Genomic DNA, 24,034 nt, shown 5'->3' on the forward strand with positions numbered 1-24,034 from the left:
ACCTTCTGGGTTTGCGTGAGATTTACGGAGGGGGGGAGTTAAATAAATCCATCTGCAATCCCGTGGCGTGACTTTCCCCATCGGCTTCAACGTTACCCCCCCCCCCTCCCCATTCAAAAGTTCAGCAGCACTAACCCCATCCTGGCATCTCATTCATTCTGCTCAGCACTTGATTGACAAAAGGAGAAATTAAAAATGAAAGTGTGACAAAACCAGTTTTATTACAAACCCCAGCCTTTTTTCTGCCCGGACATGAATAGGTTTTGTTTGACTTGGCATCTCCTCCATATTAACTGCCCCCTGGAGTAGCAGTCACAAGTACAGAGAACAGATATTAACTGCCCCAGGGGCTGCAATTATAATGGCTCTGGGGTAATTATGCCACACCGTGCCCTTCCCCATTAACGCTCATTTGCATAATGGCTGATGGTTGAGTAGCCGACACCCCCATCATCACCACCTGCGGCATTCCTCGTATCCGCGGGCAGCTTTACAGCCCAAGAACATGTAGCACAGCGAACAAAGACGCGTGGTTAGTAATCAAGCTGTCTAATCATGGGAGGCAGAGGCCCAGAAGGTACAAGCGCACAGGTGGCATGTTGGGTAATCCACAGCGATTGGCTACTCAAGCCACTAAGATGAAATAATACCTGGCAGCAGTTATAGAACAGGTGTGTCTCTACCTGTGCACGTATTGTGCATGTGATATCACCATCATTTGTTGTGGCAGAGTTTACGCAGGGACCTGTGCACCAATACTAAACTGACCCACCTTCTTCAGACCTGCCTCCGTAGCGACACGACCCCCCCAGGCTCACACCCCCCGTGACTGACAGCTTAAAGTCAAGTCTAGCCAAATGGGCTTCATTGCCACACCATCCATATACAGGTACACAGTGACCTGAAATAACGTCCCCCCAGGACCACGGTGCAGCGTACAGACAGCGAGAGACAGGGATTGGCTTTCACAGGACTTACAGTGCAAATGACAGGACAGTGAGAAGCAGGAGTGCTGGACACAAGGGATTATACACGTAGTGCAATGTGTATATGAACAATAAGTAAATACATAAAGGACTGCAATGAATATAGTGGGCTGGACAATCAAAGGGGGAGAGTGCCTGACCAATCACGCGACAGACAGGCAGGCCCGGGGCAGCTCTATCCCTCACCCATCATGCCTGATCAAACGCTCTCCATCTGTCGGACGGGGCATCGCAGCAGGAGAAGGTGCTGGGCGGCATCCAGGAAACACGCCACAGACCGAAGTTAATATGCTTCAGTGGGTTAGGAAGCTGTGCCGCTGATCGGAAGATCATTGGTTTGAATCCTGTAGTGGGCAGAGTGATGTCAGCATTGGGCCCTCGAGTGAGGCCCATAACCCCTAATTGCTCCAGGGACTGACTGACCCTGTTTTCTCAAAAATGTCCACCGCTTTGGATAAAAGCATCTGCTCAATAAATGAAATATAACATGCTGATGACCCTGCTCTTCCATTCCTGCCGCTCCGCTTTTCGCTATGTTCTGATTACAGTCCATTTCACTCGGGCCCCAGCGTCAGCTAAAGGCCTCGGCCGCACTTTCATGCACGTTTCCGAATCCTCCACGTGATCCCTGCACTGATGTCAGCCCGGACACCAGCACCCATCGCCTTCCCATTTCTTCTTTATCCGTACTGATTTATGAGAACAATTCAGCAGTAATGATTTTCCGCCCTCATATTATTTTTTCGCTTTCCTTTCTTCCTCGAAGCAGACTTTTCGAGGAGCATAACCCATAATTGGAGCTCCAGGAATATACAAAGAGACAGTTAATATTTAGTGACGGAAGTATTGAAAGATAGCGGTTTATTAGAGCACTCATAAATAGCATATCGAGAGTGACGCCGCTCTCGGGAAAGGGAACCAGAGGCGTTCTTCTAGAAAGATCCAAGTTATGCAACAGCCGCACCTGGCTGGCGCTTGGGGTTTGACAGCTGCACTAATTTGGGTGTGCCGGACATTGAGTAGAGGTAGAGGGCCGCTTTTCAGGACGCGCACATGATCCGCTGGTGATTGTAGATCTTCCCGTGACAGCAGCCGCAAGGTGGCTGCGGTTAACGCTACATTTCTTAAATAAATTTTGCATCTTAAAGAAAATGACAGCTGAACTTTCTCACACTCTTGAGATTGTGCCACTTCACAACTATCGAAAACAAATTACCTTTCTTTATTGCGTACTTTACGCGCGTGACTTTCCTCGCACGTAAGTGTGAGTGAGAAGATTCCGTTTCCTAGGCGCTTAGCGTCCCCGCCATGACGTGAATGGCTTGCCGCCCCCTGACAGCCACGTTCGAACGGCAGGAAGCTGGGCTTTAATAAAATCCTCCAGCCTTTATAGCCATCGGAATAAAGTCACTCTCTCTCTTAACAGGTGAGAGGATGACAGAGGGAGTGATTTCATTTTGATCCCATTAACGACCAAACCTCAGCTTGGAGTAAATCTCTTATATTGCTTACATAATTCGGTTAAGAAATGGGATAAACGATGTCTCAGGTACACACACATACACATACATACGCACACACTTGGATATACACAGTCCCACAAAAGCACACAAACTTAGGCATAAATCCATATACAATCTCTTTCTCACTCTCTCTCTCCCTCAGCGTCAGCTGGCGTCCCAGCCCTCATATGTAAACGTCACATGACACAGTTTGTTGGCCTAATGGTCACGCCCCAGTTGTGACACAAAGAGACGAGCATCCACGAAAGGGAAACCCCCCACCCCCCTGGTCCCCGAGTCATCAGAATGGGAGGAATGCGCGGCGGAATGCCCTGTGAGAAACATCGGGAATGACACCCCCCCAAAGCTGCCCTCAAGCACGTCCCAGCCGAAATCACTTCATTAATAAAGCGTGGCGTACGGCGTGAATAAAAATTGCAATTTGGGTTTAAATTGAATGCAATTACGTATGCTGATTAAAACCATGAGTCATGGTTGCTGAAACCAGGACCCAAACGATATGTGTTAACGGCAAAGAGATGATTATGTCAGGTCAAAGGTCAATCATGACACCTGCACAGGAAGTAGGTGAGTCAAGGACAGGGGCTTATTCCCTGAAGGGTCCAATTTCCATCCCAGGAAGACCCTCCAGTTGTACCTCCTAAGAGTTGGGGCTTAGCTTGAGTTGTTCCACAAAAAAGGTAGCCATTCAAATTGGGGAATGTGTGCGAGATTTTCTATCTGAAGGTAATGGCACTGGGAACAGAAACCAGTGGCAGAATGTTCTAGAAGCTAGCCCCAGTAGGAGTTTCATGGACTGGGCTGGGGATGGGAGGGGTGGAATCAAACTGTGAGCAAGTGTGAGGAGCACAGGGCCGCTAAGGTGGTCCCTGTCGCCAGGGGGTCCTCGGTGGCATCCTGGTAGAACGTCCTCATGATGTCGTCAACATAGACGAGGAGTGAAGCAGCCACCCAGTCCCAGGCTGAGACGGGCGTCTCGACGAGTGATGGCTTCAGGAGGCATCATTAGGAGGTTCAAACATGGCTTAGATCACACAGGATGACAAGGGTGTCTGACACACAGAGGCTTGTGTTTCTACAGCCATCTGCCCCTTTGGGGGGGGATCACCAGCACTGCCACCCCCACCTCGAGCGTGTCACTCACCTCCAAAGGCAAAGAAAGACACTGAAGCATCAAGGACTTTGAATCAAACACCAAAGAAAGACAATTTCTAAGGGGTGGTCTCGGGATTTGCAAAGTTGTGGAACTCCAGGAGTTGGGAAGACATCCTTCAATCTGCTCCATATTTCATGTGGTAGGTTTTGGAAAAAAGAGGTGACATTTATTTAAAAATTAATTAAAAGCGTGGAAAGAAATTTGATAAGAACTGGAACTGAACTGCAGCAGTTCTGCTCCATAACTTTGGGGCTTCTGTTATCTGTAAGCGTGCTAGGCGTAAGCTTCCATTCTGGAGCATACCTGACTGAAGGTCCGCTGTCTGATAAGCTGAAATAAGCTGCATGTCTGAATAAATACTTCAGGGTAAGAGAGATAATGGCTGGGAGCCGATGTTTCAAGGTATGTGCTCTGATATAAACGTCTCCCGAAGTCGCCGTAAACTTTTCTTCCGGGATGGGAAACTCAAGTTTGAGCTTCCCTCCTGCGAATGGAAAGTGCCAGAAACCGATTCACTCTGCCGTCTCAGACTCGACCGTCTCGCTCGCGTCACATTATTCCGTGTGCAGCACACTCGGCCTCATTCGCTATCGAGCCGGCTCTGTGCATTTCCACGGAGATAAGGCCTGTATCAATCAATAAATCAAATGTTACCTAATATATCACATTCTCTCAAGCACTTAATCACACATTATAAGCAACACACATTTTTCTGAGGGAAAAAATATTCATCCATCTTTATTCCGCAGCCATTTATTGGGAGAGGAGAAACTAAATTTACTTAGATTCAAGATCTGCGAGTTTATTGTCATATGCACAGTAAACAGTCGATTACACAATATAATGAAAATCTCACTCTGCATATCTTCCCGGAAAGCAGTAAACACAAACATACAAATTAAGGTGTTTCGATATGACGATTAATACATGAACACAATGCAGTGTAAGCATATTGCGCAATGTAAACGTATAATGCAGATATTGTGTGTATTGCAAAGGAGTAGATAAATGCAAGGTAGGTATCCGACCAGCCAGGGAAAGAATGAAAATAGTCTGATTATTGCTTGATAAGGTGATTAAATAACGTGTGTGGAAATGGCCATGTACTGCAGAAGGGGAGGTATTAAGGGCTGTGTTCAAGCATTTAGCTGTTTTGGAGTTTTGGGGGGAATCACATCTGTGCATGTTTAGCATAAGAACTTTGCATGAGACTTGGAGATGGGATCCCACAAAGGACAAAAAACAGACGACCCTGTGGGGTGTTTGGGTGTTTGGAGTGAAATCCATCTGTCCGGATTGGCTGATTGGCTGGTTACTATTTGGGATTGACGATGCTAAAAACATCTCATGTCTCTGCTGAAGACCCCGTAAATCGCAGACTACCCTGAGGTGATACTGAGGTAGGAACAGGAAAGACATCGAGGGCGTGGCTGAGTGGCCGGCCCAAGGCTGCACGCTCCAATGGGATGATGGGAAATACGGCACGTCCACATCTCGGGAGAGAACACCGCGACTTGTTTGTCGTAGCTTCAATTTTTTTAATTCACATATTTAGAGCAAAAATAGCATTTTAGTCCCATTAGTATTTTTTTTTTTTTTTTTTTTGAGTAAATCATAGCCTTGTTATTTTTGCAGGTATTATATATCTGGTTGAACAGTGCTGGCTGTTCTCCGGCTAGATGAAAAACTGCCTTGTTTTGACAGAAAGTGCATGCAGGCGGTGTGTAATTATGCCAGGGACCTGCGTTTTTACTCTTATCGCGGCCAGTTCCGTCGCCCATCCGCCCGTCCCCTGCGTTAAAATCAGTGGGCTCATTTATTACCTTCATCTCCACATCGATATCCGGTCTGGACTCGGCCGAAGCTGCTTCCCGTTCCCCCTCTCTGGGACGCCACTTGCGTCGGGGCGTTTAGGATGCTATCGGCAGCTCGCCGGCGCTGGGGAGCGCTGCCTTTGCACGCCCGCCGTATTTTGATGTTTTGTTTTGGGTCCGGGCCTCGAGAGGGAATAATTCATCGACTTCGGGCCTGACGGCGGCCCGGAGAGGGACAGACGCTAAGATTTAGAGCTGATGTATATCAAAGGGCACAGCTGAGAGGAATGTGTTAGCAATTTGTGTCCACGATTCGCACTTATACTGTAGAATATAGAACAGGAACCAGAGTGTTGACGTGGAAGTGAACTACAAACTTGACCACACTGCCTTTGTCAGGGTTGTGCACATATTTACCTGTAAAAAAGCACTTTGTGGTGTGGTACGCGGCTCTTGTACCATGGAGAATATATCGCGCGGATAATAATTATTGAGAGAAATCAGTTACGTATGCTGACTGGCGTTAGTTAGATTTGATGATGCTGTGTGAGTTCTACTGTAGTTATGGCCAAAACAGTGACGTTGTTATAGGTGACCTCTGAGCATGATAGGATGTGGGGGGGGGGGGGGCTTCTTAATTACCTTAATTACATCAAAGATTTGAAAAACAACAGCTCACAAACCTGAAAGCAATCAGAAATATCATGCATCTCGGTGCTACTCAAACTCAAGTCACAACGGAGTATAAAATAAGACAACTAAGAGCTGTAAAATCACCCACCTTGACCGCTAACTGTTCTGCTAATGTTGTAGTAAAACAGTATATATATCATGTCCATACCTGTCAGCTCACAGCTAATTGAGGCATGGGAGGTGAATCAGGGTAGATTTAGAATCTCTGTATATGTTCTGTACTTTTCCAAGTTAAGTGTGAATCTCTTCTTAAACGGTTGCGGTGGCACTTTCAGAGGGGAGTTTCTTTTAATGACCCAGCTGATACTGAAGCATCAGCGTTCTCTGGAGAAAACCGTTTTAAATCAGTGTTTTTATTATTGCTATCATGGTTTTTATAACACTGATTGTCTTTCTTTTTTTTTTTTTAAAAAAAAAGGAAACGAATACAAAATCTGGCAGCAGGATCGGACATAAAAGCTGAAGGTCCTCCAGGAGACGGAGCCATAAATTTTGATTTCTGCAGCTTTACGGCTGCTCAGTCTGGCGTTCTCACTCTGCCCAGACATCCTTGCGGGATTTGCATCACTGATCATTCGCTTTAATGCGCTACAGGAGCTCGAGGGTCCGAGGAAGGGTTCACAGTCAAATGGGTCACAGGGTATCCCATGTGAGGTTGCTGACCTGCCTCAGAATCAGGGGTGGGCTTGTTGTTTTTAGGGCCCAACTCAAAAAACCACTTTGAACATCCTCCACCCTTCCTGTTTGTGGCCAACAGGGGCCCCCAAACTCAGGGGCCCCATGCAAATGTGTGGTAAACACTGCTACTCCTCACATTGGGGATTGAAACGGGAAAGTGAAGCTCCTCGCCCCGTTAATAGTGAAATCTTGTAATTAGGGGGCACCAAAACAGGCATGTTCCTCCTCGCACTCACATCACACGCACTGAAGCACCCTGCATCTGATGCAGCACCCCTGCAGCCATGGGGGGGGGTGGGGCATTCACTTAAATGACAAGCCGTCTCATCACACAAGAGGGAAATCAAGACGGAGATCTAAACGAGGTAAGAGGAGAAGGAGGAGGAGAGGGGAAGAAGGATGGAACAGCCTGTGGAGTATGGAGAAAATGACAGGTGGAGGGCAAAGGGGGAACCACAATTGGGGCGGATGGGCTAGTTAGAGAGACAGGAGGAGAAAGTGCGAGGTGTCTCATGTGAGGAACAGGACGTTTACAGGTGATCTTGACACTGATCTGCATGGAGATATTCACACTGATCTTTGTAGTGACCTTCACTGTGATCTTCACGTTGATCTTCATGGCAATCTTTACAATGACCTTCACAATGACCTTCACATTGATCTTCATGGAGACCTTCGCGCTGATCTTCACGATGATCTTTGCGGTGGCCTTCACACTAATCTTTGCACTGATATTTATGGTGATATTCACACAGATCTTCACGCTGATCTTCACAGTGACCTTCATGGTGAGTGTGTGAGGGTGCTGCAAACTAACCCAAAAGCTTCACCTGGCTGCACCTCACTGTTTCACTTCCTTGTGCAGCCCCACGGCTGAGATCTCCCTTCTCAAATTCCCACAGTTGCACAGTTCCTTGATTAGATCCGCCTGCTGCTTCTCCCATTACAGTCAGATTTCCCCGGCCTTGTTGCGTTCTGCGTAACACGACAAGGTGTGTGACCAGCGCGTGTGAGTGTGGTGATTCACTTAGCTCTGATCATGCCTCTCTCTCTTCTTTCCTCTGATTGCAGAATGAATCACCATCATCTGGGGGAATGATCTGCATTTGGCGTCTCCTCGTTCATGTTCTCTGCCATTCCTCCGCATCCCAAAAACTGTGCACACCTGCAAGGAAGACTTTGTGAGGCAACTTAACCAGACTGCTTTGCAACAGAGCAATATCCAATGAATTGTTCATCATAGGCAATCCCAAAGAGTGCCATAGATTCTATATGGAATCTTGCCCATGTTCCAGCTTGGAATCATACTTTAATGCATTGTTATTACATATGGTTTGTATCAATTGGACATGAGGTCATAGGCTCCTTTGAAGAACCTCCGATTGCCCTCTCAGAGTCTTGGGTCCGAATATGCTGACATCATGCTGAGCCTGTGGCGGTGTGGATCTGCAGAATGTCGTGGGACGTTGGATTGGTGTCTACTTCCTTATGAATGATTGCCGGCAAAGAGTCTGAAGAGCGAAAACGTAACCTTGGATTCTGGGCCTCTTTCCAAGGACGTAATGATGTTTAATTAAAACACATTCTACCGTGTCCTGTCCCAGAAACCAACAAGCACCCGATCTCCTCAATGTTTTTCATACTTTCCACAATTTCAGCACCTGCCCCCTGGCTGTTATAGTAGCGCATGACGAAGGAGGAACGATCCACCCAGCAGCTCTCAACAAACTGGGTTTATTAAGCAGAATAGAATGAAAGGGAAAACCAGAAAACAAAGAGACCACGAGGGGAGAAAACAAGTAGGTAAAAACAAGAACTAACCGTAGCTGACCACAAAGAAAACTAACCCTAAAAATACAACTGAAAAGACTTATAGGGACCGAACAAGGAGCAGAACACAAAATACACGGGAACTAACACAGGAACTAACCAGGGCACAAGAATGTCAAATAGGGTGAGGCTGGTCTCTTGTTTGGGTCAAAGCCACCCACTTACCCAATTTCGCCACACAGTGACCCAGGGAAGTAGGGAACACATTAGGTACTAAGGACACGAGTCAGGGACAGGGAACAGACATAGGACAGGGACTGACCCTGACACTGGATTGTAAACTCACCCGTTGGGCTCAGACAGGGCCTTAAGGTACCTTAATTTAAATGGACTTACATCACTTTCATTTAGCGCAGACTACCTTAAATCCGACAAGTTACTGGGCTAAGCAAGAAATCCCAGATTCACGATACAGGCCCCTGGGGAACCTGCCTCACACATGGTGGCATTAACATATGAAACCAAAGTCAACTACACTCACCACAACTACACTCACCACAACTACACTCACCACAACTACACTCACCGCTCCGCGAATGGGTCCCATCATCAGGGGAGCATCTCGACTGATGTATGTATATCGCATTTTGAATAACTGGAATTAATTCCATTCATGGGGAGGTGAGTCTCACCCCCCTCCTCCCCTTCACCATTATATTCCGTTTTTAGTCTGGAGAGGTAATAGTTTAGCCGCTCGCTCCCTGGCTGCCCAAACGCTCGTTACTGCATGATGATAAGATGGGGCCATGGGGAAAGGCGTCCTGTAATGGGCACATCTGCCCGGCGCTGCTCGTAATGGGATGCAAACTGCCTCCGCCGGACTGAATTGAAACATTAGCGAGGAAAGCTATGCATGCGAGCCCCCCGAACACATCCACCCCCCCCCCCCCCCCCCCGGGGGTTATTTTCGAGGCGCTGAAATATCGCGCGCATATCAAGATGCTCATTGTTTAAAGAGGTGGGAGATTTCGCCTTTGAAGCCCGTCTTCGGCGAATAGAGCGGCATCTCACCGCGCAGAGCGGCATTCTGGGAAAATCGACAGAATGGCTCTCCTCACCGGGAGTCGGCCTCGGACAGCGGCGAGCACAATGGGATCATTTATTCCGCGTGGTATCAGATAAAGAGCGGCCGCTGCCACTGCGGATGCCGTCCCTTTAATGCCCCTGTTAGGATCTCAGCGCTGCTGTTCTTGCTGCTGCTGCTGTTTATTTGCAAGCCGGCCCCCCACTGCCCTCCCCCCACCTTGGAAACTTTGCAATTTTTCCCGTGGCTTTGGGCTCGGCAAAGAGAAACACGGCGACAGAAAGCAGGAGGCGGAGGGAGAAGCTCTGACCGAACATTACTCGGTGACAGGTGCAAGCCGGCCAGCAGAGGTGTCGCGCCTTCTGCGTTTCCTCTGTGGTTTGGCGTATAGCTGTCATCCAGTGATAGATGCTTTCTTAGATCTTTATTTTGGGTGGGTGTGTGGGCGAGAGACTCCATTATATAGAGCCAGCGGTACTAAATCTACCCCTATTGTCCTGTCCGACACTTAGGATTATTATTTTTACCAATGGAACAAACTCTTGGCTTATTTGAGAATTCAGGTTGACTGTATTAATGCATCAATTCCAGAATGTTCTGTTCATCCCAGCCTTCCGCAGCATGGAAGAGGGTTAGGGAGGATCCTGATATCTGGGAGAGCTGCACATGTACTTTGTGGAGAAGGCAGAGACATTGTCTTGCTCTGTCCTTCACAGGCAGCAGGGCTGGGCCACTCGTATATTAACGCAGACACATTTTGGCAAAATGACGCTCCTCTCCTTGGTGTTCTGCGCCCGCCCTCGTTGCCCCATTACCTCACTCACTGACTCCTCCAGCGACTCCTCCAGCGACTCCTGTCAGATCTGAATGTGAATACGCCCATCTGTTCAGGATCTAGCGCAGCTCACCTCAAGCTCCTCATGAATTTCCCGCAGAAAGGTACTTGGCACACTCTGTTATAATGCAGCGAGGGGGGGCTTTTTCTCCCAGAACTGTGATCCATAGGAGGGGGTGACTCAGTAAGAGGACATCGACTGGTGGAGCCCAGAGGACCAGTCATCTTCACTGTCAGCTTCATCCTTCAGAAGAAACGCAAAGCATCAGGGCCAGCACCACGACATTCCTAACACATGTGATTATGTGAATGATCATTTTTAGGGCTTAATTCCAGTAATATAAAGGCATTTCATATGAAGACCTTTGTGGTTTTAGCGGCTAGTGGCTAATGCTGTTCGGAGCAGTAATTAGCACCTGGAGAAGGGTCTCCCACAGAGCGACATTAATGTTGAACGTGACTCCACTCCACACCGTTTGGGCACGAAACGCTGCACCTCATACTGCTTTCCGGAAAATCACCGGCTCAGAAACGGGCCGGGGCCGGGACCCCCGCTCCCAAGAAGGGGCCAGACCTGACAACCATGGCTGGATTATGGACCCTGGGCTGGATGGGGTCTCGACGCACTAGTGGCTGCAAGTCACAGCATTCATAGTGCAAGCTAAACACTACGAACTTCATATGCAACTGAAGATGACCATGCAGGACCTCTGCATATAGAGCTAGAGATGACAGCTAGGGCCCTATCGCCCTTTGGCATCTATAGGGCAAATTAACCATCAGGGGCCCCCAGGGCTGTTGACCATCAAGGCCCTCAGCGGTGACCCCCAGGGCCCTAGGGTCTCCCAACATAAACATAGCAAGTTAACAAGGGCCTCCAACAAGGGCCCCCAGCATACAGAGAGCACACTGAGCACCAGGGGCCCTGGGCCCCTTTCCATATACGGCGAGAGTTAACTACCGGGCCCCCCAGGACCCCCAATATCTATACCCTTTGTGTGTTATGTTCACTCTAGCTGTATGTCTACATTTTTTAACTGAATTCAAAATGAGTCTGTGTGGCTTACAAGTTGGAATTAATTTAAGTAAGGCTGCGAATTAGCATTTAATATAAAAAAAATCAGAATTAAAATTTTAATGGATTTGAAATTGAATATAGAGTTCGTATTAGAAACAATGCAATTAAATATTAACCATTTCTTAGTTCAACAAAAATAATTCTACATTTGCAAAATATACATTCATTTTACATGCAGGCGAAGCAAATCTCATACAGTAGGTACGGCAGAGTCACACAGGTGACATCATGAGTGACACATGGGTCTCTCCCTGCTGGAGGCTGGTGAGTGGCCGCGCAGGTCAGGGCCTCTGTGCCCATAATCGACGGTCATTGGTTCAAAGCCCATAGTCAGCAGAGTGATGTCACCATTGAGGCCCTGAGCAAGGCCTTTAACCTCCAACTGCTCCCAGGACTTCCTAACCCTGCTTTCTCAATTGTACATCACTTTGAATAAAAGCGTCTGGTAAATAAATAAATGCTGTATTATTTGTGAGAGAAAATCCTTGACTATGTCGTTCCCAGAAGCCCCAGCTTTTGTGAAAGGAGCTTCTTTGAAAATATACGTAGAAACTCCCATGACCTTTTACAATATGGCTCGCAAAGCTCGTGCTGTTGTTGGGGTCTAATGGACAGGCAGCCAGTGTGGTTGCCTTGAAAGATGGGCTCCCTCTGTCCTTTGATGAACGTGATGAAGCAGCCCTTTGACGCCATGCAGCGGGATTCTAAATGCACACAGAATATCGCTTATCTCCGCCGAATGATGCACAAGTTAATCTCCCCCTCTTTCAGTTGCGTGCCCTGCAGAGAGCAGGACGTTACAGGCGTTTCCCTGTCATCTGTTCCTTTCCCGACCTGCAGATCTCTTTCCCTTGCCTGTGTTGCGTGTGCGATGCAGCACACCGCATGCCCGACTTCAGACAACACGCTATCGACCCGCTCAGGTTGCGTGGAAACCCGATTCGGCAGATGCTGCGTTATATAAAGCCCTGTGTTAGCAGTTATTAAGTTTGTCTTGTGTTGCTGTTGTCAGGAAACTTTTAAACTTAAACCCCAAGTCGATATATTTATTTCTGTTACCGAAACATATACGTTTTATCAAGCCAACGCTGCCTGGAGTTCCTGTACGGGAATCTGATTTCTGTCTGGAAGTCGAGCGAGCCCCAGTAGGGCTCTTTGTCACCGACGCTAACAGGACACTAATGTCTTTCTGATCGGATTTGCAGCCACACCACACTTTTCAGCAGTTCTCACTAACCCCGCCCGAAGTCCTCCGTCTCACTTTCACACCCGAAGCCTCATTTTTAAATCTATAACGTTTCAGTTGGTTGAGAACCACAGGAAAGGGTCGCTTTCATATTTGCCCAGATCATCCGTGCCTCCTCTTTTTAATTGAATGCCCTTATTGAAAATATATTATTTGATTGGATTTTGAAAGCTGGAATAAGTATCATCATTAAGTCCGCCTCTTATGTGACATGTTACAATGAAATTGACTGCGCCACACCTAATTAAGACAAATTAGGACAATAACCAGGCCGGGAAAGGCGCTATAAATATGTAATCATTTAAATTGAATTGACGCCTTCCACCCCCTCAGAGAAACAGGTTCGGAATTGTCCTTGGCCGGAAATCCGTCTGCTTCGATCCGTAATCTTCATTACCGCTAGGATCCTCCGGACAGAGCCGGTGCTCACAGCCCCCTCCCCACACCCTGGAGTCGGCCACACAGACTTTGATGTCCCCAGGATCAGCGCTGGCACCTTGATTACTTCCACGTCACCTACAATCATCAATCGATCCCTCATCTCCACACCCGGCGTGCTGAGAGAGACGAGCCGGCTCCCTCTCATTGGTTGACATCTTATGGTCGGGAAATATAATAGAATTTGTGCTGCCTTACAGTCTTTGCTCAGAGGATCTTTTTTGCACACAGTGACGTTTCTTCTCCCAGGGACGTGCTGGATGGTGTGTGGCTCAGGGGGTTAGGATGCTGTCCTTGTTAATTAGATGGTTGCTGCTTCAAGTCCCAGGGTCAGGAGAATGATGTCACTGTTCAGTCATCGATTGAGGCCCTTAACCCCTGATTTCTCTCTCATTTGGTGAGTTAATACAGCTGGATATTCACTGGGTTTGCTGAAAAATTTATCAGGAAGCCCCTCAAATAGCACCCCCCACCCCCCAAGTCCAGTCTGACTTACTGTACTTTGACTTACTTTGCAGAGATGACATCATTGACTTTCATCAGGTCTCTCCTTTGCTGTACTCTGACGCAGCTGAAGCAGACGAGCAGTGTCCGTCCCCCCCCCCCTCGCCCCCAGCAGATCCCTGTTTAGGACGGTGCCTCGACCTGCACCTGTATATGCGCTCCATACTGTGACAAACACATCATTTTACATTTTTATGATAACTTTTATCCAAAACTGCAGACATTTTTGAGAAAGCAGGGCTGAACGGTACCTGGATCAACTGGAGGTTAAGGGTTTAAATCCCTCTGCTGACCCTGGGATCTGAACCAGTGACCTACTGATCAAAGGCACACCCTCTCAGCATCTTCAGTAAGTCAGTCCTTCTCCCAGCCACTTATAAATGGAGGCGCTGTTAAAGAACAGAGCACCCAACTCATAACATCACAGGGGTCCATTGCCCTTCGTCACTGTAGTAGAATCAGTGGGGGGGGGGGGGGCTGGGGGCAGTGCCATTTGGGGTCAGCCAGAGGTTCTGGGGGAGGGGGGGCAGGGTGCTTCACGCAGTAAGGATGCACTATAATTCTAATTAAAGTCATTACGAAAGGTGCCGGCATGTGACAGCAGCTCAGGCTCAGACTAAGACTCAGTCCACTCCAGACCCACATTAAGATGAGGATTAGTCACAGTGTCCATTACACTAACAAGACCCCCCCCACCAGAGGAATGCTAGGGCACTGTTAGCGAGCTTCCATATAACAATCAGTGTTTCTATTGCTTTTATGGCCCAGTAAATGTTAAAGGGACCAGGGGGACGTGAAACAACCGTGGCAACGTGTAGCCATGGAGACATACAACAACCGTGGGGATACAGGGAATGCACGGAAATACACCAAACTTAATTACAAACACAGTTAACACACTGCAGAGGCTATTCAGAGCAGGGAGGAAATAAGGAGATACTGCAAGTGAGCGATAAAAGCACAAAGGAAAAAAGTTTGAAAAGAACCGTATGGCAAATGGGTCCATATGTCTCCTTGGCAGGTGGGATTTGCTGTTGTACCTTGAGCTCACAAAGGCCCATGTGCCCATGGACTCTCTGGGTTAGGATGCTGCGCCTGTGATCGGCAGGTTATTAGTTCAAATCCCAGGGTCAGCAGAGCACCGAGCAAGACCCTTAACCCCCAGGATGTGGCTAACTATGCATTCCCAAAAATGATTCACCCCTTTGGATAAAAGTGTCTATGGAATAACTACAACATTGCAGGTTATCCTAGAAAATCCTCCTGCCAAGCAAATGAGGGAAGGTCACACGGTCTGAAGGTCACATGGTCTGAAGGTCACATGGTCACAGCCCCCCGGGGAGATGAAGCTCAACCCTAATGCCCCCCCAGCCCCTCCAGGCGAGTGCTGCCCTGCCTTTTTCTCTGTCCCCTTTTTAATTTATTTCTCTGGCTTCTTAATTAGGCTGCATTAAAACGAGACAGCCCACCCCCCCCCCCCCCCCGAGCTTTACCGCCACACGTAAGCACACATCGCACTCGAAATGCAGCTCTGGGAGGCCGCTAGCTAAAATATTTGTCTGTTGTGTTGTGTTTTTCCCTGTCGCCACCATCTCTCTGATCCCAGCCCGCCGCGCCAAGGCGCCCCCCCCCCCGGGGGCTCTCCGCCGTATGCTCTGTGAATTGCCGTCGCCGCTCCTGTGGGCTGCAGGTGCGACGGTGCCGTCTCAGAGCTCCGCGCTGCTCCTGCCTGCAAGCGTTACAATTCACGAGCGGCTGAGGCGCAATCCCTCAACAGGAAGTGATGCAATAGTTCAGGAAAATATTTAGAAACGAAGGACACAAAGTAGAAAGTAAAACTGTCCATGACTTTCTCTGCGCCCCCTCCCACCAGCCCCCCTTCTCCAGACATTGAAAAGAAGGGACATTCCTGCTAATGTGTTCTAAAGATGCTTCTAGGTGTGACAATGCTTCTAAGGGTCACATACTGCGACGACAATGACAGTCACGTGACCCCTTTAAGTCACTGTCTGAAAATACGTTCGCATATATGTCTATGCATATTTTTACGGTAAATGACTGTCTGTGTGTTTCCATCACATAACCCCTGTGTGATCGTCATCCAGTCCTCAGAGCCACGACAGAGTGGGAGAGCCCCTAGAAACCCAAGGCCTCAAGCTGGAATGACAGCACCCTGGCCAATCGGCTGCTTGGGAATGCACTAATCTGGGTCACGTGATCAAACCAGCTCATAACTCCTGCCTTCAGGTTTCCTCTGACATCCTCCCTCACGAGTCTGAAGAAGTCTCTGATGTAGGGAAATCAAAGAAATGCATGACACTTGTTGAAGTGTATGCTGGCGCAATGGGGCTATATATGTCTGAGACTCCCGAAATGCCTTATTGTCTCGGTAAGAGGGCGTAACCACACACGAGAGCCTAAACAACCAATCGCTCTTAGATCCGGAAACAAATTTTCCCAAACACAAAGCCCTTTTCTGGGGGTATTCGTCCTGAACTTCACAAAGAGAGAGGACAGACAGTGAGAAATAAAAGGCGTATTCAGAGTGATTTTCAAAGCCAGAATGATTGTATTGTTTTAGGGTACATTTGCAGGGGGAAGAAACACGGTTCTTGCGTGTGATGTCTGTGATGAAGCCAGGTCGTGTTCTGCTCGGGTCGGGGACGTGGGGAGATGGGTTTCAGATGAATGCCGTAATGCTCATTTCCCGCGTTTGTGGACGGGAAATTGTGCCGGGAACAAAGGCAGCCATCCGCAGCTTTGATGTGCCGGCTCGTGCCCAAACGCACCGCAGGCTGTTCAGGTGTGCCGGCCCGTCTGGACTCCACATTATTACTGAACCGGACCGAGTCGGCATCACAGGAACCAGCGGGAGCCAGATTTTTTTTTTCTTTTGAGTTTGACACTGGTGCCATAAACGAGGAATCTGGCGCTGTGCTAATTGAGTGGCTTAACTGTTTTTTTTTTTACTTTTTATGAGGCTTGTTTTTTTCTAAGTGTAAGATTGTTGGGTGCTTTAAAGGGAGAGGTTCATCCTACAGAGCGGGTTCTGAACGATTGGTGGCCCCCGGGAGCAGGCTGGGATTCGCCCCGTTCAGCTCCGCCCATCAGATGCAGCTGACAGCGTCTGCATTAGCTCCCCACTCATGGGAAAGCTACCTCTCACCCACCTACCTCCCTGCTGCACAATGCGTGCTGATTGGCTATTAAGGCACCGCCCCACACTACTCAGCAGCCCACTGGGAAGGGGGCAGGGGTCAACAACTCAGGTGACATCATGGGAAGATGTCCACCCTCTCTGCTCCTCCAGGTCAGGTGATGGCTGGGTGGAGGGTGTGACCACTGAACACAATCCAGGAGACTCACTGCGAGGACCCAAATGCCTTCGAGAGGTCACACTCTCCCGCCCTTCAGGGGCCCTTCCCCACGTCGGGGATCAGCAGATCTGCCAGATCCCCCAGAGATCACACACAGACTTAAAAGGGGAACGTCACTGCAGTCCAGAGCATCTGTACTAGTGGTGAAAATTGTGGATACATTTTTGGAATTTTGCTTTAATTATTACTGCACAAATACTGGCGATAATGTACATAAACAATCAAAACGTGCTACAAGCATCATACAATGGATGGTTAAATAAGTAACTGGAGCAACAGTTACTTATCTAAAAATTGGAAATGTTTCCACAATTTTGGCCACTAGTGTATGGGCCAGGTTCTCTGGGACGTCAGGCTCAGATGCATATCTGCACATTGAAGGCGAGCGACTGTTTATGATCGAGCCGCGCCGGACAGGCTTATCAGCCCGGGGTAGATAGATGATCATTCCCAGCGTCCTGCCAGATGCCCGGGCTGATTAAAAGTCGGGCAGGGGGATTAATCTGGCCCGTCGCAGGATTTTTCTTGATGCAGTCTGGGTTTGAGGTGGAAGATTGTGGAAACTCACACATCCACAAAAAATCAGACATACAACTTGCCCTGTCCAGGGTGTGGCGTTATTACCCCCCCCCACACCTCCCACCCCAGTCAAAAGTATGGACACGTCAGGCTGCCTTCAAAGGAACATGATAGAGTGTCACATCATACGACCTGGTCACCTGACCCAAACGCAGAAGAAACGGATTTGGAGGCGGTCACCCACCTCAGTGAGCTCGGTATATGTGGGATGTACTTCAGGACAGCTGTCACAGCATCCCAGGAGGCCACCGCATGAAACCGGTGTAGAGGGGACAGTAGGGTCAGCCAGTCCCTGGAAGAACTGGGGTGAAGCCTTGCTCAAGGGTCCAAGTGAATTATTTTGTTTAACACTTTTTTGATCAGTGCATAATTTCATGTATGTTACTCTACAGTTTTGATGTCTTTATAATTATTCTTAAATGCAGAGAATAGTAGAAATAAATTGTTCCAAACTCCAAACTCTCCCTCTCTCTCTGTCTGTAAAACCCTAGAATAGGCTGCATGACCCAGACCGCAGATATCATGACCTGTGTATTCTGATGGTCCAGATCTCATGCTTTCTGAACGGCATCAGAGGTTCGCCCAACACCAAGTCCCCTAGTTATTATTCGTATTCTAAAGCATTCCACTTTTTTCTCGTTTTGTAGATGCTAAATCTACAGAAATGGTTTCCTTCACCAGATAGATGATACAAGCAGAAATGTATGAATTCACATTCCCTGAGAATGCCGTAGTAATTCTGTAGATTATTGTATTTCACATAATGGGAGAGATGAGGGTACAAGATGTTTTACAGGTCTGTGCTCTATAATTCCTCGCTAAGTCAAAAGCGAGAGGCCCCCTCTGCCACATTAGAGCATAACTCTTGAAGAAACTGACTTGCTGGGCCTCTCTCAGGCTTTGGGTATAACAGTGTACTCTGGCTCCCGGCTCTCCTGTGAGGGAGAGCGGACACACACACACACAGACCGACATGGCACACACATGCCTTATCTCACAAACACACACGCGCACTAAAAAATCCGGTGCCGTAATCTGCATGTGTGACAGTCTTTCACATACGTAGAGGGCCAGACGCTGCCATGGGGGAGAGTATACAGCTCATCGATGTGTAACCATAGGTTACGAAACCGGTTAAGAAATTAAGAATTAGGACATTCATGGGAGAAACTTTCTCGTAGCATTTAAGTGACCTTTTAAGCAGTGTAGAGGAAAATCAGCCTGTTAGGTAACACCTTCTGGGTTATTTAAATGACTAATCCCAGTATTGAACATCTGAACAAGAGCATTAATGATGTTAATAGAGCCAAATGGGATTATAACTCTAAAACTCTGGATGTTCACGTTTCATTTGGATATGTGGACAGTACTGTAGTACAGCGTGAAACACGGTCACACCAGAGAAGACCTTTTAACAGCCTCACGGACCTCAGCTGTGCCTTGTGCATTGGTCAGCACCCAGGTGACACTCTCCCAAGTAGCCCCAAATAGATGAGTGGGCCCCCTGTTGGATGACGCCGGAATCACATCCTCAGAGAAACGTCGCGTTACGTTCAAAAGATGATAAAGACAATGCAGCTGGTTTCACCTACTTTGGCATCTTAAAATCCCACGTCTCTGCATGGGGTCCAGAGGGAATTTGAACCCAGGCCCCGAGCTGTAACTCCACTTCATTCAGAGGCATTTCTCCTTTCTGACATTTCTTCGGGCGCTTCTGGAGGAGGTAACGACGGCTCTGCACATGACAAAGGAAATATGTTCAGATGACAATTTCCATGGCATCGCTCCTGCGTCTCCTGTAATTACCGCTATTGATGAGAGGCAGAAAGCACTTACACGTAATTACGATTCTTTTGGAGGCAACAGCTGTTGTCATGATAATGCCAGGCCTTACAGAGCCTTGGGGGGCCCTGGAGGGGGTGGGGGGGCAGCCAGCGACAGCAGTGACAAACCTGGGCTCCGTCGGTCTACTTTATTGATATTAAAGCTCCTTGTTAATATCGTCGTGCCCCCCAGATAAGCACTGTTAAAGGGGAGGGATGGAGATGGGAGGTTAGGGGCTATGGGAGGTTCTCCCTCAAGGAGACCTTGTGGGGAGGTGGTGGAGGAGCAGGCGTGAGCGAACAGTTTGCTAGTTCAGTATCCCAGGAAGCACTGCGCCCTCAAGGCAGGGCTCCTGCTTATGTGACCCCCCCCCCCCCCATCCCCCTCCCCCCAGCATGAGTGATGCAAAGACAGCCGTTTGGGCTGCATTAAGTCCATTTGGACAAAAGCAGGAAGAGACTGAAAAAGCGATTGTAAAGGCAGAGTAAGCACATGGTCCCTGTGCAGGCGTGCGTGGGACGCCCCCAGGTTCCATCCCTATGTTTACTCACCGCCAAGGTCAGTGTGCCCCCATCAGGAGATCAACAAATCGAACCTTTTACTTCGGTCCTGTGTCACAGAAGCACTGAATGTGAAGACCACATTGAGGGGTGTTACCGTGGTAACGCTACTGTCAATACCAGAGCCACACTGTTTAAATTCTGATTCATTTAGCTTCTTACGAATAACCGATGGACGTTATGTATCAAGTGGACATATCGACAGGTATATTCTGTGCTATTACCCCTGAGGCTCGACGAATCAGATGCAACAGATTTATTATAGATAACAGATAGGTAACAGATATGTGTCACATTAGGGTGAGAGAGTCATGCAGGAAGTAGAGGAGCTGAAGAGGAGGAGAACGAAGGAGAGGAAAGAAGATCTGGAGGAGGGAGAAGAGGAGAAGGGGTGAAGGGAGAAGAGGGGAAGAGAGGAGGTTATGGGAGGGGAGGGGAGGAAAGAAGATGAGTGGGGAGTAGAGAGGAGGGCAGGGAAGGAGAGGAGAGTACAGGAGAGGAGTAGAATGGAGGAGAGGAGAGGCGGAGATGGGAAGAGAGGAGAGGAGAAGGGAGGAGAGGAGATGGTAGGGGAAGAAAGGAGAGAAAAGAGAAGGGTGGAGTGGAGAGCAGGAGAAAGGGGGGAGGAGGAGAAGGGAGGAGGGAGAGGAGAGGGGGAGAAGGGAGGAGAGGGGAAGGGAGGAGGTTATGCAAGAGGAGAAATGGAGATGAGTGGGGAGGAGAAGAGACAAAAAGGCATGAGAAGAGAGGAGATGAAAGGTGGAGAAGAGAAAAGAGGAAAGGAGGGGAAGGGAGGAGAGGATGGGAGGACAGGAGAGAAGGAGAAGGGATGAAAGGAGAGTAGGAGAAGGGAGGGTAGGAGAAGAGAGAGGGGGAGAGGGGAGGATTAAATTGGAGAGGACAAGGGAGAGGAAGAGGAGGAGAGGAGAAAACAGCCTTTAATGACAAAGAGCCTTCCGGTCTGAATTCTGAAGAAAAGCAGGTGGGAAACAAAGGGGCTGATGACAGACAGCTGCAGCTAAACTGCCTCGTCCTGATAGTCACACACAGGGCATGCAGACTGAACGCTGCATCAAGCAGCATAAATACAGGCTAATCTCCTAATCTGTAATAAACATGGTAAACGTGCACGTAACTCTCTGTGTGAGCAGCACATTTTATGTAAAACACGGGTAAAGTGGAGACGGTTAAGGCATCGGCTCTGAGATGTCAAGATAACAGTAATAGAAACAAATCCAAAAAAATCCAGAGTCAAAAAAAAAAAAGTGGGGAGATGAGCTGTCTCTCTCACAACGTTTGTGGAGATGGCCTCCTGGCGCGGCGTGTGGGAGGCTCCGGCACACTCATCCGTCCCCGGGAACGAGTGACGGAGGCCCGGAGTGGGTGAAGCCTGGAATCAGCACCTGTGACGAGCAAATTAGGGAGAAGAACACCAGGATCCCGGCAGGAGATCCACGTGTGCCCGGTCCAGCGGCTCTGGCGAGCGTGTAAACACACAAATATATATAAATATGCTGGGAATGTGCCGTGTGGGTGAAATGACACAGGACGCGTCTCGGAAAGCGCGGAGCCGCTCAGGGCAGGATGCGCTTCTCTCGCCACGCTGTTATCTTTCTTTCTTCCACCATTCCGTCCGGACGATAACGATCGCTTTATCGTAAATCCAGGCCCTAGATACACTGGGGCCAGTGACTGACAAGAAGGGGGCCATTGCCAAAAGCGCCGGAATGTTCCGGAATGAAAGGGACCAGGAGGGCATTCCAGTCACTCTGCCTCCGGGAGCGTGTCAGCCAGCGTCCCTCACTGACTGTGATTAGGGAGGCGATCGATTGACCCTTCTCTGGCTGCCCTTGTGACAACCCACCAAGTCACCCTTTAACCACTGTGTCGAAAGTGACATCAGCCACACACATCGGCGACAGCACGTGGGAGATTGCCGAAGAAGAGTGTGTGCAGTCTGAGCACAGCTGGAATTCCAGTGACGCGCAACATCTGTCTGCATTTCACTGGCGACTACAGTGCAGCTCTCCCAGGTTCGAGGGCACAGAGGATAGGCGTGCAGACAGGGAATCTCCCAGCTCAGGTCCTGCTGTTGGACCTTATTGCCCCCTAAGTGGTCCAGCTGTATAATTGGACAGAAGTAGCTGGATCCTTAGTACAGAGGCTAAAGGTAATGAGGGAGCGCTGTGGGGCCTGTCATACACGACGGGGGGGCTTTTCTGTTATCAGCCATCCTCTCCTTGAAGCCTCCTTATTAATTTATCTTAAATCCCCTGTTCCGTACTTTATTGGAACAGCTTGCACAACTCAGGCGTTTGCGGTCTTAGGGTCAGAAAGCGTTTCACTCCATTAAGGAGGCTGTAGAATCGAGGCCACGGACATCTTCACGGTCACGGGCAGCTCCATCCCCTCTGTGCGTGAGGCCGTCCAAACAATGTTTCTGAGCAGCGGTCTGCACGGTCCACGTCTGACTAATGTTACACGGGTGTCCGTGAAGGGGTTCCGATCAACTCGCTGGGTGTTTCGGTGACTTAATGGATGTCATACAGTGCTTGTGGGCTGTTTATATTCAGAGCTTATGCTTGATCAGTGCCGGTCAACCCATTTGGTGACATTGGCGGCCGCCTTGCGCACCATCATCTTTGGAGCCAGCACCATACCCCCCCTCCCCCAAAAAAGCGTGCAAACCTGGTGGCGCAGCTTCTCTGTGTTGTTCGATCAGCACTGTACTGTATAACCAGACTCTCCTGTGGTTTAAACCGCAGGCGTCAGCTGGGGCGTTATTCACTGAGCTGCCAGAAGGGGGCGAGCTACCCAGGCGTGTAAAAACAGAACTGTATGGGGGGGGGGGGGGGTCTTCTGTTTAGGTCTCCCTGAGGGCGGGGGGGGGGGGCACGAAAAGGCACTTTGGGACTGTAATCTGCCTGAAAGCCCTGACCACCCTATTCAGGCAGAACAAAGGGCTCGCTGATCTCCTGCAAGCCCCTTTCCAGGAAAAAATTCAATAATAAGAATAAACCCAAGAAGAAGTGATAATGCTCGGGTTAATTAAAATGAATAACGGTGGCACGTTTTTAATAAATACTCCGAGAGGAAAGCACCGAAACTGACCAGCTGCCAATTATATTTAGCGATGAAAAAGAGGGACATTATAGGATAGTAATCGCCATTAACTGATTACATTCTGCAGAGTCACTTTTGATCGACTTTCATCGCTCGGGAGACTTGAGTGGCGGGACGACTGGCCAATCAGAGGAGGAGCTGGAGCAGCAGTGATCCGAAGCCCCTGTGGATTTGCTCATTACTGTTCGTACTGTAGAACCGCCCCAAACTGACACCGCCTGTTTCCCCAGGGTGACGTCGCACGACAGGACCCCCACACGGGATATGCCCTCTTGCTGGGGCACACCGCATTCCTAATTAAAAGCCCCGGTGGGATCGTGTTACCCACCAGACGTCTGGGGATCAATCAATGGGGGCAGGAGCGACTGGCTTTGCGCGTCTCTGCAGTCAGGAAGAGTCCCCTGGAAGAAGCAAGCAGCACCCAAGGCACAGGCTGACCTCATTCATGCTAATATCTGTATTACACATTGTTTTACTCAGTGTAGGTGAACGTAACTGTCCTTCTGCTTCAGGGGGGAACAGGAGCAGTTCCTGCTCACACACCCTCCGCAGCAGGACAGGAACCTGTCGATAAATTATGCCAGTCTATAAAGTGGCACAGGTCAGGTAAACAATCCTAGATAGGCAGAGCCAGTGGGCGCAGACAAGGACCACCGTACCCGGACACAGGAGATATGTCAGGCATAAGTGTGGGTCATTAAGGCTGAGGTTTGTCTTGTTAGCTGACAGGGCTAACAGGACTCTGCTAATGACTAGTAAATCCACT

General features: G+C 48.9%; 2 long non-coding RNA genes across 4 annotated transcripts; both read right to left on the reverse strand.

The window, feature by feature from the left end:
• Window positions 1-202: 202 nt before the first annotated feature.
• On the reverse strand, window positions 203-19,468 carry LOC111833793 (uncharacterized). Of its 3 annotated transcripts, none has more exons than XR_002835839.2 (3): window positions 19,354-19,468; window positions 10,613-10,783; window positions 203-8,015 (listed from the first exon to the last, which is right to left on the reverse strand). It is a non-coding gene; the product is annotated as an uncharacterized lncRNA (long non-coding RNA). The 3 variants fall into 3 exon arrangements; XR_002835838.2 differs by lacking the exon at window positions 19,354-19,468 and adding an exon at window positions 17,946-19,333; XR_002835840.2 differs by lacking the exon at window positions 19,354-19,468 and adding an exon at window positions 13,813-13,930.
• A 149-nt stretch (window positions 19,469-19,617) lies between these two features.
• Window positions 19,618-21,660, reverse strand: LOC111833795 (uncharacterized). Its single transcript, XR_002835843.1, has 3 exons — window positions 21,437-21,660; window positions 20,137-20,210; window positions 19,618-19,784 (listed from the first exon to the last, which is right to left on the reverse strand). It is a non-coding gene; the product is annotated as an uncharacterized lncRNA (long non-coding RNA).
• Between the last annotated feature and the right edge of the window lie 2,374 nt (window positions 21,661-24,034).

This window comes from Paramormyrops kingsleyae, chromosome 17 (genome assembly GCF_048594095.1).
Source record: "Paramormyrops kingsleyae isolate MSU_618 chromosome 17, PKINGS_0.4, whole genome shotgun sequence".
NCBI classification, from domain to species: domain Eukaryota; kingdom Metazoa; phylum Chordata; class Actinopteri; order Osteoglossiformes; family Mormyridae; genus Paramormyrops; species Paramormyrops kingsleyae.